At 43.7% G+C, this 15,019-nt stretch overlaps 1 protein-coding gene across 1 annotated transcript in view; it reads right to left on the reverse strand.

Moving 5' to 3' along the window:
- The window catches only part of TSNAXIP1 (translin associated factor X interacting protein 1), a 480,293-nt gene that overhangs the window by 252,884 nt on the left and 212,390 nt on the right, over window positions 1–15,019 (reverse strand). The window lies entirely within an intron of this gene.

The raw sequence follows: 15,019 nt of genomic DNA on the forward strand, positions 1-15,019 counted from the left end.
GGAAATGGGACTGAGGCACCTGCCTAGAGAACACTAGAGCTCTGATCTCAGGGGACTCTGTTTATTGTTTGTATATGCTGTATTTCACTTCGTGTTCCTATACACCTTTGTTCATAAAAGTATTTTTTGACAAAAACAATCAATTATTGCTGCTACTGAATGTATTTTGAGTAGCGAGCCTGTGTTTACCGTCCTGCATTTAACCGTCCATCCCCACCCCTGGCGCAGCCTTGGACTGCTTGATCTGCGCTACCCCGAGAGTCAAGGCCTGAAGGGGTACTTGGCCCAGTTGCTCAGGACCCATTGTAGGTCAGGCCATGGGACATCAGGATTGAAAGGCCTCAACCTCCTCAGTTGAGCCCAGTAGCTCCTGCTTGCCTCATGGCCCTCTGAAATATAACAAGGCCAGCTGCATCATCTAACACAGATCCCTGGGCAGTGGTGTGCAATAAGAGGCTCTATCAAGCTGGGAATACAGTGTGACTCAGTGCAGTTCTGGGACAACTACCTGTAATCAGGCTTGTGGGGATTAGGCTGGTGCTAAAATGAGCAACTATGTTAGTAAACCAAACTATTATAACTCCAACAGAGTATTAAAGCTGCAAAGTTGCAGAAACCTAAAGTGTTTGAGTAAACCAAGGGAAAATTGAGAAGGTAGTGTATCTTAAATGTGGATGTCTGTGGCATTCAGCTAGCTCTAAAACACGCCGTGCTTAGAATTTAAAATGTAAATAATGTAAGCAGAATTGACAGTGCATGCATGTGTAAAAATGTTGGTAAGGAACGTTTGAAGGTTGTATTTAATGAAAGTGCAGGTAGAACACAAGAAGCCTTGGACTTCTGAAATCAGCGAGGCACATTTTAAGTTGTTAATTTATAGTATGGACGTAGAAGTACCAGTTAATTGTATATGACTAAGAATGGTGAGGGGAGAGCTTGGCTGTATACATCAGGCAGAAGTAAGAAAGCCTAAAGTGGTTTCACAACAGAATTATTCACAACAAAATGTTGAGGTTTATGGTTCACTGCTGCCAAACCTTCGAGGGTTGAATTGGAGTGGTACATTGAATGTGGTGTGATCAAACAATTATCAGAGTCGCTGGACCCTACCACAAATAAATGTAAAGTATATGAGGGCATTGGAATGCGTTTCGATTTTAGAAATGTTAAACACAACATATGGCTTGTCTGCCAGATGTTGCCTAATAGTGCACGAACTCTGAGGATATCTGACCTTAAATGGTTTAGTACCTTAGACCTTTCAACTGTATACACACTTGTAAAGCGGTTTTGTTATTCTGGGCTTCCAACTTATTTTGTTATTCTTCTCAAAACTAGAGATATTTGTGAATAAGCTTTAGATTGCCATCTGCCACTCTGTCTTCAATAGACTGGTTTACATAAACATAAATCAATTTGATAGTTGCAAATGCCCATATTTCTAAGAGCTGGGGTAATACACTGTATCCCTTGGAATGTATATATTGGGTAGAATAACAGAGAGTGCATCTCAGCCTCATCTAATATTCAAGGTGGGAAGCAGGATTTCAAAACACAGCACTTTGATTATGAGTTGTGAGCAAATGTGTCGATGGCGACAATGCTCAACTTGAACTTAAGGAAAAAATGTGAGCAAATTGTGGGTTGAAGCAATCTTGATCGATTCATATTCCAGGGAGTTCTTTGCAAGAAAAACAAGTTTTGATCAAGCCAATTTCCTTTGCTTTGTTTATCGTTTCATTGTCTATAAAGTTCCAGTAGATGAATTTAATAATTGCTGTAGAAGTGGAACGTATAGAGGATTTTACCGAAAGAGAGACAACCCCAAAGACAGATAAGATAACCATGCTTGACCCACGGTAGGTTATATGCACCCATCAGGTACAGAACCCCTTGTAATGCATTTCTTTGGTGCCCATATATGAACAGACTTAGATTCCTTACCAATTCGAAGTTCATAACTCCCAGTTCGACCAACAGTGGCACAGAGAGACTGGGGTGCAGACTTTAAAAGCTGGTTGTCTAAGTTAATTTGTTCGTTTACATTTATGTGCCCCAAGATTTCTGAATCACATGTGACTTCAACTTGTGCCTGGGCCCTAGATGCTTAGAGCAAAGGCAAACAGCAGCAGCCAGTTTCAGTGGTGAATCACTGCATTAAATCTGCTCTCTGGGTCAAGATCAGTTTCACTTTTTTATCTGTTAGATCCATTTAAGATGGGATACTACCTTAACACATAGTCATTCTATGTATCCTTCTCTACTGTAACACCTTTGTACTAATATGTAACGAAAAGTTCTATGGGAGCCGAAGCCCATACATTTCATCTTTGCTGTAGTGATTCACATAACATGCAGGAACCTATTCTTAACTATAGTGTGCCTTTGAGGGTTGCGTGACATGCAATGTGAACAAAAATATCTATAAACCATACATTCCATCTTTGTAAATGGTAGATGCTCCTAAAAGGGCATCGACCAAAGAGGCCTTAAATTTATGGATTTTGTGGGCTTTGGCTTTGTAGATGTAGTTCCTTGAGGCTCTGACAGCTGAAGCCATTCCCGCAACGAAGATGGGGCAGAATGGCCACGTTCTCTGCTGAAATCCCTTGACTGAGGCATCAGCAGCTGGGGGGTGGGCCGGCATGGAGGGGCCGCAGAGTGGAGGTGCTTCTCTAGTACAGAAATCAGTGGTTGAGGGGTGCTAGTGGGGAGAGGCAGCAAGCAGACTGCTCCAACTCTGAGGAGTGAGAAGCTGGGCACTGAGGTTACCTGCAATCCGACACAGCGAGTGGAGGTGGGAGATGAGATGGTGGTTCCTCCCTTCGAGTGAGGCACTGATGATCCAGAGTGAGCAGAGTGGTGACCTTGTTGCCTAGGGTCTTGCTCTATGGTTAGAGAGAAGGAAGAAGTCGCACTGATGAAGGCAGCAATGGCCTCCAGTGCCCACAAAGCCCAGGGAGGAGAAGATGCTGGTAAGGGAGAACTCAAAGCTGGGACTGCTTTGACCCACCCTGCCCTACTTCATCTATTTAGCTACCATGGACAGTCCTCTATTGAGCAGACTGTGCCACTCTGACATAGTGCCCTTTTATAGAGAGACTTATCCTGGTTTGGTATGAAGTTTCATAATGCCATGCCTTGTACAAACTACACGTTAAAAGAACACCTTTGCCTTTGCATGTAAGGGAATTATCTGACAGACGGTTTTTAAGATCTGTGCCACTGGATATCCCTTCTCAAAACATTCATATGCCAATAATCTGCAAGCTCTTTCAGGAGCCAGGAGTGGAAGGTTTGGTTTTGCTGACCACTAATGTGGGAGCATCACCTGCCATGTGGCTGACTTCCTTAGCACATGCTGTCTAAAAAGCACCTTCAGAAGAAGGTGTATATTTTTATCTGGGGAGCATCTAGGGCTAACCCGCCAACGGTGTCTATGTTATCATCGAGATCTGAGACCGCCATCTTTCCAATGGCCCTTATAAAATCCGACCTGGTGGCATCCCTTTAGGCTTTCAAAGGCTGAAGTCCGGGAACCATTCAAGAGAGATCTCCAAAAGAATATTGAGGACTTGAAGGCTGATCTCACAAACAAGATGGCATCCCTTAAGCAAGATTTGGATTCTACTGACACCCTGAATACGGAAGTGAAAGGAGAGGCCCTGCAGGAAGAAGATGAAGTACTCCAGGAAGAAATGTTTACTATTAAACTACAACTGGAACAAGCTGAACTGCGAGGACTTGGAAAATAGATCATGGTGTGAGAATCTGAGGGTTTGAGGCCTGGCGAAAGGCCCAGAAAGTACATACTTACAGGAATTCCACATGGGCCTCTTCCAGCAGACACTAGCAGATCTAAATCAAGTGATCTTCATTGAACATGCTCACTAAAAGAGGCCCCCTCGCCTAGGGAAATGTTTTCTACCACGAGATGTCTTGGTCAAACTGAGTAGCTTTTAATTAAAAAAGTTAATCCTTACAGCCTCTAGAAAGCAGGAGACCCTTTATTATCAGGAGAACTCCTGCTCTCTGGACCAAAATATTGTCACATCCATGTCTACGCAACAGCAACTTTTCAGACCCATCATAAATCAACTCTGAAGGAGAACATTAAGTATTGATGGACTTATCTCTTAGAACTGGCCTTCACACACAAGAGAAACACTTATCACTTCACTGATACACAACATGCCGCAGACCTACATTGGCATACAGAGAAAGGAGCCTGGAGACTCCATGCTGTACCCCCCACCCCCAAGAAGGAGGGGGGAAGACATGCCCAACAACATCCACAAAAGCCCTAGATAAAGACAAAAATGGAGGGACGACGAGAGGAGCAAGTATTCAAGTGTTAATTGCCGTCTAATTCTTTCAATAGATTTTCATTGTCAGACTACCAAGTAGACCTGCTACTTCCTACAATTGAACTCTCACCCATGGCGGGCTTGTGGTGGGGAAATGGGAGCTTACTCCCCTGAGTGTGGCTTAATGGCTAATTTCAGGATGATCCAGGACAGAAGTACTTTCCCGATTTTGGAATTATTTGTTATATTTTTTTATTAGTTTAAAGTTGTATTGTTCTGTTAGTAATGATTGGGTCTGCTGTCAATGTAAGCTCCCAAATATTTGTAGCTAGTTACTTCTTCAAGAAGCTTTCCGACTAACCTGATTTTCTGGTGAGGGCTTGGGCGGTTGCTTATTAACCCTGGGCAGAGTTCGCGAAGTTGCACTACGCGAAGCTATGCGAAGTGTAAAAGAAACTCTGTCACACTACGAGGAGCTCCGCGGCGGAGTACAGTAGAAAAATGCTATACGCTTTGATTGCACAGTGTCGGATGATTGTCCGTACTGTGCAATCATTGCGAACAGCACCATGTACAGCGGAAGCTAACCTTTTCTGAGTAGATTTTTACTTGATGAAAATAGAAGGCTCCCTTTCGGTAGATTTATAAACAGGGGTGAACCAGTCTGCAAGTAACATCCACCCTAGTATTCTCTAACCATCCATCATCGCCTTCCACACCTTTTAAGCTTGAACCATATGTAATAGGGAAACACACATAAGATTTATTATTACAACATTTTCAATAAAAACCCGGGAAAACCCGTCAATCAGTACATTTGAGATCACAAAAATTCATAAAAAGCACAATACAATTAAAATATTAATCACAAAAATGCAAGAAAATATAGAAAGAGTGAGAAAAACAGAGGCTAGGCTGAAAACTTAGTCTTAGCAGATTCCACATCGGTTTTCATATCATGTTCTAGGCATGGAGATAGGCATTCTTTGATTACCTTTTTCACCCCAATGTCCAATAGACGGATTGTGAATCAAGAAATGGCGTTGACGCATTTCGATGGAGAAACCTTGTAAATCCATCTTTATCAAGTCTTTAGAATAAGCACTCCTTATTTTGTTTAATTAATTTTCATGCAGACACCCGTTTGATTAAGTGAGACTTCTTTATCTGTGGTCTTTTCACATATTATCCTAAGGGATGTCAATAAAACTCTGTCTTTTCGTTAAAACTTTCTGCTTGACAGCACAGGGGTCCCAGCTGGTATGAAAGCCAATTGTGTTAAAAGTGCGGACCATCACTGTGTTTATCCTTTTCACAGGAAATCAAAAGCCTGGTTTTCTTAAAAATCAGGCCTCAAGCTGGTTTTGCCTGTAATAGATGGCGTTGTAACTATCCGTCCTTTTGGTAATTAGGGATCCTTGCTCGTACGATGTATAGCGATACAACATCGTACGAGCAAGGATCCCTAATTATCAAAGGGACGGATGGTTACAACGCCATCGATTACGGGTGAAACCAGCTTGAGGCCGGATTTGTAAGAAAACCAGGCTTTTGATTTCCTGTGTCAGTCAGTCAAAATTCCTTTATTCGATAACTTAATATCAAAAAAGACATGGTGCAATCAAAATAACAGTTAAACACTCAATTAAAAACATGAATATATAAACATTAAAAATACATGGTAACATTTCATTTTATACAGTATAACAAAATTTTGATACATACATAATTACAATGTTAAAACTGTTAAAAAAAAGACTTTGTTAAATCTAGAATGTGGATCTGCACACCTATTTAGCTAGTTTTAATCATGTGTCCTCATATATTAGCAATCTTTGCGTGCTTCTAGATTTGAGGGAAAGTGCCCCCTCCCCCTCTGGATACTGTAATGTACGTAAGAGACCTGGGAAAACCCTGGGCTACCAGATGCACAGCATGTGGGCTTTACGCCTTTAAGAAAATTACATTCCAAACAATAATCAATAATCAATTGATATGACTGTATAAACACATTGTTTTAATTCACGTTTTTCAATATTTTTCAAAACATATCTGAAAACAATACAATGTTTTGTTATATAGCACTGGTATCCTTGTGTTAAAAAAACATAAATCAATATTTTTGCATACTTTCAGCAAATTTCACTGTTTGTAAAGGTACACTAATACATAAACTGAAAAAAATGTGACTGAATGAAGGTTCCTGTTTCCCAATGCATTTCGGGTTCAATTCGAACCCTTCTTCAGGGGATACACATTATGATATAGTAAACGAATCTTGAGGTGATGAGCTTCTCATACAAAAAGTCTCTACCGGACCTAGAAAACAGCAACAACATGGGTATATGTATGGTTTTTCTACTCACATACATACAGCAGTTAACAAGAAATCTGGGGAGCTTAAAAATCGATGGGAAATTATTGAAAATGAACCAGATTTCACAGGGGTGTTTCATAGCACCCCACTGTTTGCACACACCAGGGCAAAGAATTTACGAGAATGGCTAAAACCCACCAAACAAACCTATAGAATTAGAGAAAGAGGCATGATGAAATGTTATAACTGTGGACAGTGTGGTAATGTTATCACAGGGAACATATTCATGCACCCTCACACAGGACAAAGTATCACCCTCAGGTATAATGCAGACTGCACCACAGAGGGAGTAATATACGCCATCAAATGTCCATGCGGGCTTGTGTATGTGGGTCGAACTAGTAGAAAGATTAAAACGCGCATAGTAGAACACAAGAGCCGCATTAGAAATCAAAACATTCATTCTACACTAGCCAAACATTGGGTAGAAGCGAAACATACTATTCCCCAATTAAGATACACAGTCTTGGAATGCATTGTAGCTACTCCAGGGTTGGACATTCAAACTATCCTAGCAAGGAGAGAAACAGTCTGGATTAAAAATCTAGGAACAGTTATCCCAGGAGGCCTTAATGACCATTATGAGTTATTATGCTTCTTATAATGAGTATCTGTTCTCATCAGATTGTACGGGGGCGCATTAGAATCACCTTCACATGGATACTTTCATTAATTTATACTTGAGACCTATTGTCTTGTCTCTTTTCAATTTCGTTCATTTTATTTTTGTTTCACTGGTAATTTCGCTACATTTAACAGAATTAGGGATCCCCCCTTTTCTTTTTTGTGACTAAGCTGTATGTGCTCATAGAATCATATGGTTCCCTGATCGGTGCACTGAGATAGTGCAGTTTTGCACCTTGTCTGCTGACCTTGTAACAAAGACTAGAATTTTTATTTTTTTATTTTTTTATTTTTTTCTTCTTTTCTATTATATCCCAATTGGTATGCTCCTTTCACCTATGGAACCGCCATCACGTTTTCTGTTCTAATGTAATGGTACTCTCCATTTATTCACCTGGGCTTTCTCGTCTTTCTTTCATGGCTCACGAGACCCACTCTCCCTTTGCTTACGGAGTTCTAGTCTGTTGTTGATTTTCACATTGCGAGTCATGAGGTCTTAGCGAGTTCCGCACCACGTGACTGGTGGGCGGACCCGCGAACAAAGGTTGCGTTTGTAGTGCCGTCTACGCCAAGACTTTACAGTAAGTTTTGGACTGCAGTTTTTAGTTGTGCGAGAGTGTTTTTCAGTCTTTACTTGACCCGCTTCTTCATAGGCTTTTTCATTCACTCACAGGCTCCTCGTCGCACCGGACGTTGGAAGCGTGAGAGTACAGTAAACCTTGAGTCGGTAAGCGTTGTTTGTTTACGTACCGTGATATCTAACACTGAGCGAGTCTTGCCGTTTTGAACATCGAGATTGAGTCCTAATCTCTATAGGAACTGGGGTGTAGCATGATTCGAGAATAGAGGACTGTGGAGTACAGTGTTATACGACGTCAATCAAGGTATTGCAAACAATTGACACAAGCTTTTGATTACGTGCACTGTGAGTTTGCCATATTTTTTCGGCAGTGGCTTTCTGTTTAGTACCCTCTTTACACTTTGGCTAGTATTTTGGTGCCAGGGTCTTTTGACTCTTTGAATCACTTTATTCTTTTCACTGCACCCATGTGAAGGCTATTCTGCATGTAGCTCCCCAGATTTCTTGTTAACTGCTGTATGTATGTGAGTAGTCAATTTCAATTTCAAAGAAACTTTATTCGATCGAATTTACAATCATAAAAGTACATTGTAGAAAAATATTTACAACAGTTTATAAAAAGTTTCCATGTGAGCAAAATTGACTGATTGATACAGTAAACATTAAATTAATCTTTAAAGGAATCGACTTTACAATGGGACCCTGTATGGCAATGGGATAAAAGTTATTCACACAAAGACGAAGAAAAAATTTACTATGCAGAAGCCGCTAGCTGAGAACGAATTTTCATACATGTCTTTAAAAAGCAAGCAACTGATTTGGCAACAAAAGGGGAGTCTAAACACTGTAGTGCCAAAAGAGCAGGTCTGCATCTTCTCAGTCCTATTTGTCTAAGCAGTGGGACCAACCAACGTTTACGTGGGGTCTCGTAAAAAGTACAAAATAAAGTTACATGCAAAGTAGACTGAGAAGAACAGTCGTCACAGGGGCATTTAATCAATTTGCGGGACCAGTCAGAGGGCTCAGGGAACGAGACAAGACGGTAAAATGAATCAAACCGGAATCTAGTTAAAACATATCTATCGTAATTTGACAAATAAAAAGACAGATAGGGTTGGATGCCATATGAGGATTGGATCATCACTAAATGTGTGGTCGACTGTTTGCCAATTTCAGAACACATGCGTAGGTCTCTTAAATGGGACACACATAGATTCTTTAGAGTCTTTCTGGGTATGGCCATTAGTGAAGCGGGATTGGTAAAAAACACTGAACTATTCAAATCATTCAAAAAGTTAAAAACATAAAATAGCCAGGGAATCTTTTTCCAGTGGGTCAGTGACAGGCAGTCTGTTATTAGCGACCGAGTGAGGAGACATTGCTCCTTAGTCCATATACGGTGCCAGAGGAGGATCGGTTGGTATCTAATGGTATCAGATAGATAGTCCCAACCGAGCTCTATGTGGCTACCGTAATTGGGGGCGCTTCGGGGGAGGGCTAATACATATTTCAGGAAATCATTTTCAATTACTTGAAGCTCGGTAGTAGGAGCATAGCCCCATACACCTGCTCCATAGGTCGCCACACTCAGACATTTGGCTTGATAGATTTTCAGTATCACAGCCGGAGCGGGCTTGCCCAACTTTCTTGAAAAAGAGGTCAGCGCCGTTGTTGTACGCTGAAACTGCAGTTTCTTACTGGAAATAGCAGGTTTCCAGGACATTTGGTCATCAATAAGGATTCCTAAATATGGATAGTTCCTAGCACTTTCTAACCTAGTATTCTCGATATAGAGAGGTTTGCATTTCTGGGTTTTCTTGCCAATATGCATAACAAAAGTGTTGGATTTATTTACTTTTAGACCAAGAGAAAGCATATATTGACAATACTTGTCCAATTGCAGCTGGAGCTGATTAGGTGTCCTCGCTAAAATAACAGAATCGTCAGCATATAGTAATGCAGGGATTGGACGGGTGCTTATGCAAGGGAGGTCCTTGTTGCCTGCCAGCATCGCTTGTTCCAATCCATTTGTGTAAATATTAAATAAAAATGGAGCAAGGACGCACCCCTGTCTGACGCCTTTTGTAATACTGAATGAGTCCGATAGCTCTCCATTGATGCCATATCTCACACATGCTTTGGCATCCGAGTAGAGCTCTCGGAGAAATTTCAGAATTGGAGGATCTACTCCCAAATTACTCAGGATCTCCCACAGCTTGGAGTGGATGACGCAGTCAAATGCGGAACTTAAGTCCACATAGACCAGGTAAAGATTACCGCCTTTGGCCCAGACATATTTACCCATAAGTAGTGTTAGGTTAAGGGCCTGTTCTGCAGTGCCCAATCCCTCTTGGAACCCAAACTGGAGGTCGGTAATGATCTTATTCTCCTTTGCCCAGTCCTGGAGATGTTCCAGGATGAGTCTCTCAGCGACCTTGCCCAGCGAGTCCAAGAGGGAAATTGGTCTGTAGCAGGCTGGGTTGTCGCGGTCTCCCTTTTTAAAAATGGGGAGAAGTACAGAGGTAGACCAAGAGTCGATTAGGCCGACCTGAGAGGCTGCGGACATGACTTGCATGACTACTGGGGACCATAATTCTAGATTGTTCACAAAGATGTCAAGTGGGACTCCATCAGGACCGGGAGCTTTCCCGGTCTTTGAGGAAGTCAGTGCTGCGTTCACCTCCCCAAGGTCGAAGTGGAGGTCGATGGGATAGATATTATCACTAATGGGAGCTACCTCCCCAAGTCTTGTGGCCTCGGTCGTTGGAATGGAGTCCCCAAAAATCTGAGAGTAATGGGTTACCCATTTTTCTGCGGGTACTGCCACATCTAGATGAGAAGGAGCAGTGGCATCCGCTAAGAAAGGGGACTTGACTGTTCGCCAAAACAGTGTGCTGTCCTTGGACCTTGTACTCTCGTGAAGTTGGGCCCAGAGATTGTTTTTTATTTCCCGTTTGCGGGCTTTTAGGGCCAGTTTATATTGCCTTCTTAGTAAGGCAATTAAGGCCGTATCCCTGTCTTGGCTATGAAGAGCTCGTTTTAGTGCACTAAGGGCTTTACGGCAATGGGAATCAAACCACCCCCGGGTATCTTTATCATGCTTCTTGTGTTGGCGGGTAAGCTCCTGCCGAATGGTTTCTAGAATCTTAGCGAAACTAGACAGGATCAACTGGGGGAATGAAGTCACCTCTAGACAGTTGTATATTAGAGGGAGGGATTGTTGGATAATCCTACCGGTGACCTCGTTGGGGTTGATCTTTGACCATTTTACTGTATAGCCGTTGGTTTTACCCATCTCCAGGGATTGCTGAGTTAAAAGGCTGGGCTTAGAATGAGATGAGGGAACAGTATTAAATATGATGGTGATACTGTTGGGGTAATGATCACTAGAGGGATCTGTGCCAGTTGTAAAGTTTTTTAGTCTATTGTCTAGAGTTTGCGAGCACAGGATATAGTCAATAGTAGACGACAATCCTCTTCCTTGAAAAGTCGACTTGAAATCGACGACAGGACGCACTAGTTCGTTCGCAAATTCAAGTTCTAGTGAAAATAGACAATTATTTAGAGCAGACCCTATACTGGAGTGTGCAAAGTGGGTGATGGGGAAATCATGCTCATCTTGGAGGCCACAAATACCTTTGTTATAGTTACTGCATAGATAAACATTAAAGTCCCCACCCCACACAACATAACATTGTAACTGCGAGTTTTTAACTTTCTGATCGTGCAGAAATAAAGTAATTTCAGTCAGAGACTTTACACAGTCAGCAGGTGTTGAGTTATTATACATATTAATAAAGTAATAAATGGAACTTTTATCGGGGACTAACTTGAGAACTTGGAAAGTTGGGGACACTGGGTATACTTCAGTAATAGTAAATGGGATTTGGTTAGAGACATAGATAGCGAGGCCACCCTTGGGTCTTCCTTGTACAGATGGGCTGGCAGACATATGGAAGGTTTTAAAGCCCTGAATGTGAATCGGCTCGGTAGCCCAGGTTTCCTGGAGGCAGACTATATTGTGCCTGATAACCAAGTCGATCCAAGACTGAAGATGTATCTTGGATCTGAGGCCCGCTACGTTCCAATAAATGACTGGGAGATCCCAAGTTGATGGTAGAGTGGGATTTGTAGACTGTGGATTAACAGGGGGTGATGGATCACAAGACTGAGGGGACGGTATAAGGGAGGAGGGGGTGGTTTTTGTATCACAGGAGGTTGATGTAATATTTTGTTGCCTCATGTGTGTCTCCTTAAAGAGGATAGAAAGGGCAGTGCTGGGATCGTGGTCCCGTGGGGTTGGCGATTGCGAGGATAAGTTTAGCAGGGAGGTGTAGGGCTCAATAAGAGAGCCGGACGGAGAGGACTGATTGGGCCCTGCCAGCAAAGTTTTACTAGGGATGTGATTAGAATGAATCTGAGTGTTAATAGTGTCTTGGATGTTGACGAGGGGGACTGGTGGTCAGTCGACCATGTCCAAGCATTCGTATCTGTTGGATAATGGTGGTCCTCTCCAGTTGGTAAAATGACCAGAGGCAGAGTTGGGGAAACCGTAACCTGCCCAGTGACCTCGGTCTCTATTCCCATCCCACTTGCCTGCTCTCGTCCAACTCCAGGGAGGACCGCCATTATGTCGAGGAGACGGGGGGTAGAAATATGACAGATTATGGGTGGCTATCCCTTCAGTGGAAGTGTGGTCTCCCCAGGAGCAGATATGCTCAACAGTATTAGGGTCAGCAAAGTTCACTATGACGCAGTCACCCTGAAGACTTTTGGGCTCAGTACCAAGCCATGGCACTCTGCGCACGGTGGTGACTCTGTTGTCCAAGAAAGTTGGTAAAGGTCTATTATTGGACAACCAGTATATAACTTTGTTTTTTAGTGACCAGATTGGTTTGTCGTGGTTGGGGGGGAGTTCCGGGACACCTGACATAATTACTACGTAGGGGGATGCCTCAGGCGGGAGATGAATGGGATGGCCCCTCCTCTTTCGATTTCTCGGGATGGTGTTAAATCCAACGGATTGTTTGGGGAGGGAAGGGGCCGGGGTGGGGAGGGCAGGAGGAGGAAGAGATTTTTGTTGATTAGACAACTGATCCTTGGAGTTAGTCGGAGGTTGAGTTGATGAGGGGTTAGGTGGTTTGGGTGGGGCTTGGGTGCAGCTGGTGGTGGCTGTTTTTGAATAGATTTCTGCGGAGCCTTTTGATTAGCGTTAGCATTGGGGAGATTCAATTTGGCCGAGCCAGGCTTAGTTGTTTTGATGTTGTTTGGAAGGGGCCTCCCTTGGGCTAGATTGGGAGCTTTAATGGTACCCTTGCTTGGATTCAGGGCTGAAGACAGTTGGGTTAGTTGGGATTGGACCTGGTACAGTGCTTTTTCTATAGGTTTTAAATATGACTTGAGTAGGTCTCCAATTTTGCTAAGCAGTAAACTATCATTACCGCAGGTATTGGTAGTTAGATTACCATTATCAGCCATACTACCCTCGATGTCGTAGCTACTAGAGCTGCTGGAACTAAGATTCAGGTTATCTGCAATAAGGTTTGTTGCAGCTGCTATCGCGGGGGAGGGTGGTTGATGTGGAGTTAAGACAAGGTTAATGATTTGAGAGGGGAGATGGGAAGTAGAAGGGGTTATAGGGATAGTTGTGGAAGGGGAATTAGTAGTATGTTGTAACTTAGTAGTTTTCCTGCTCTTTTTTTTGGGGATTGCACCTTCGCGTGAGCCCCTATCTATAACTGGAGAGGGGGCAGCGTCAGTGTGACTGGCAAAAATGACTGGGGATTTTTCAAGTGACAAATGGGATTCAGACAAATCTAGGGTTACCGAGAGGTCCACAGTACGAGGGACAGTATGCACCTCTGCATGCACTGTCACTGGCGGAGGTAGCTCTACAGGACGCTGAGGAGTTTTTGCGGTAGCCAGTAAGCCCATGGAAGAGCGTCTCGCAATAGCCAGGTCCTGAGAGACTCGTCGTTCCAGTAGAATAATACCCTGCTCAATGGCGTTGTTGGCTTTGGTTATGAATTGGTCTATCGGCCCAATGACCTCAGCAGCGGCCTGGGCCTGTTTTTTAACAGTATTTCTGGTGGTTCTAGGAGACATGATGTACGGTGGCTGGTGGTGAGATACAGATGGTAGAGATGTTAAGTGCAAGTTAAAGAGGTTGATTAATAATATATGCAGAAACAGCAATATTGAAGGGGAGAAAAGCAGGCGTGAAATAAGATGGCCCAGTCCAGTCTTGCCCTGGCTTGAACGGGCTTAAACGGGCCCGCCCTTGGCCCGGGCTTCGCCCCGCGCTTTGTCCCGCGCGCGTCCCGCGTTGCGTTAAAGACTGCTCAATTTAAAGAGAGATTCGCGCAGGGGGGCGTGGCCGCCGGGGGAAGAGGCACCAGCTGGAAGGTGAAAAGGCTGCTGGTCCTCGCAGTCCCCCGGTGAAGGCAGCTGGTAGCTTTGTGGTCAAGCGGTCGCTGGGAGCGTGTAGGCAGTCCGCCGATTGCGGAGAAGCTCCCACAAGCGGCGCGACCTCCCAAGTAAGTCTTTAATACACAATGCACCCTCCGTTAAGCAGCGGGAATCCTTTCCTCGTAATGGCAGGAGTCAGAACCAAGTGAGCGGCACCCGCGGAGCGGGTGTCGCGAAAGGTAAATAGCAGCAGGTGGGGGGCGTGGCCGCCGGGGGAAGAGGCACCAGCTGGAAGGTGAAAAGGCTGCTGGTCCTCGCAGTCCCCCGGTGAAGGCAGCTGGTAGCTTTGTGGTCAAACGCTCGCTGGGAGCGTGTAGGCAGTCCGCCGATTGCGGAGAAGCTCCCACCAGCGGCGCGACCTCCCAAGTAAGTCTTTAATACACAATGCACCCTCCGTTAAGCAGCGGGAATCCTTTCCTCGTAATGGCAGGAGTCAGAACCAAGTGAGCGGCACTGCTGTATGTATGTGAGTAGAAAAACCATACATATACCCATGTTGTTGCTGTTTTCTAGGTCCCGTAGAGACTTTTTGTATGAGAAGCTCATCACCTCAAGATTCGTTTACTATATCATAATGTTTATCCCCTGAAGAAGGGTTCGAATTGAACCCGAAATGCATTGGGAAACAGGAACCTTCATTCAGTCACATTTTTTTCAGTTTAT

The sequence above is a fragment of the Lissotriton vulgaris genome, chromosome 12 (genome assembly GCF_964263255.1).
Source record: "Lissotriton vulgaris chromosome 12, aLisVul1.2, whole genome shotgun sequence".
NCBI classification, from domain to species: Eukaryota; Metazoa; Chordata; class Amphibia; order Caudata; family Salamandridae; genus Lissotriton; species Lissotriton vulgaris.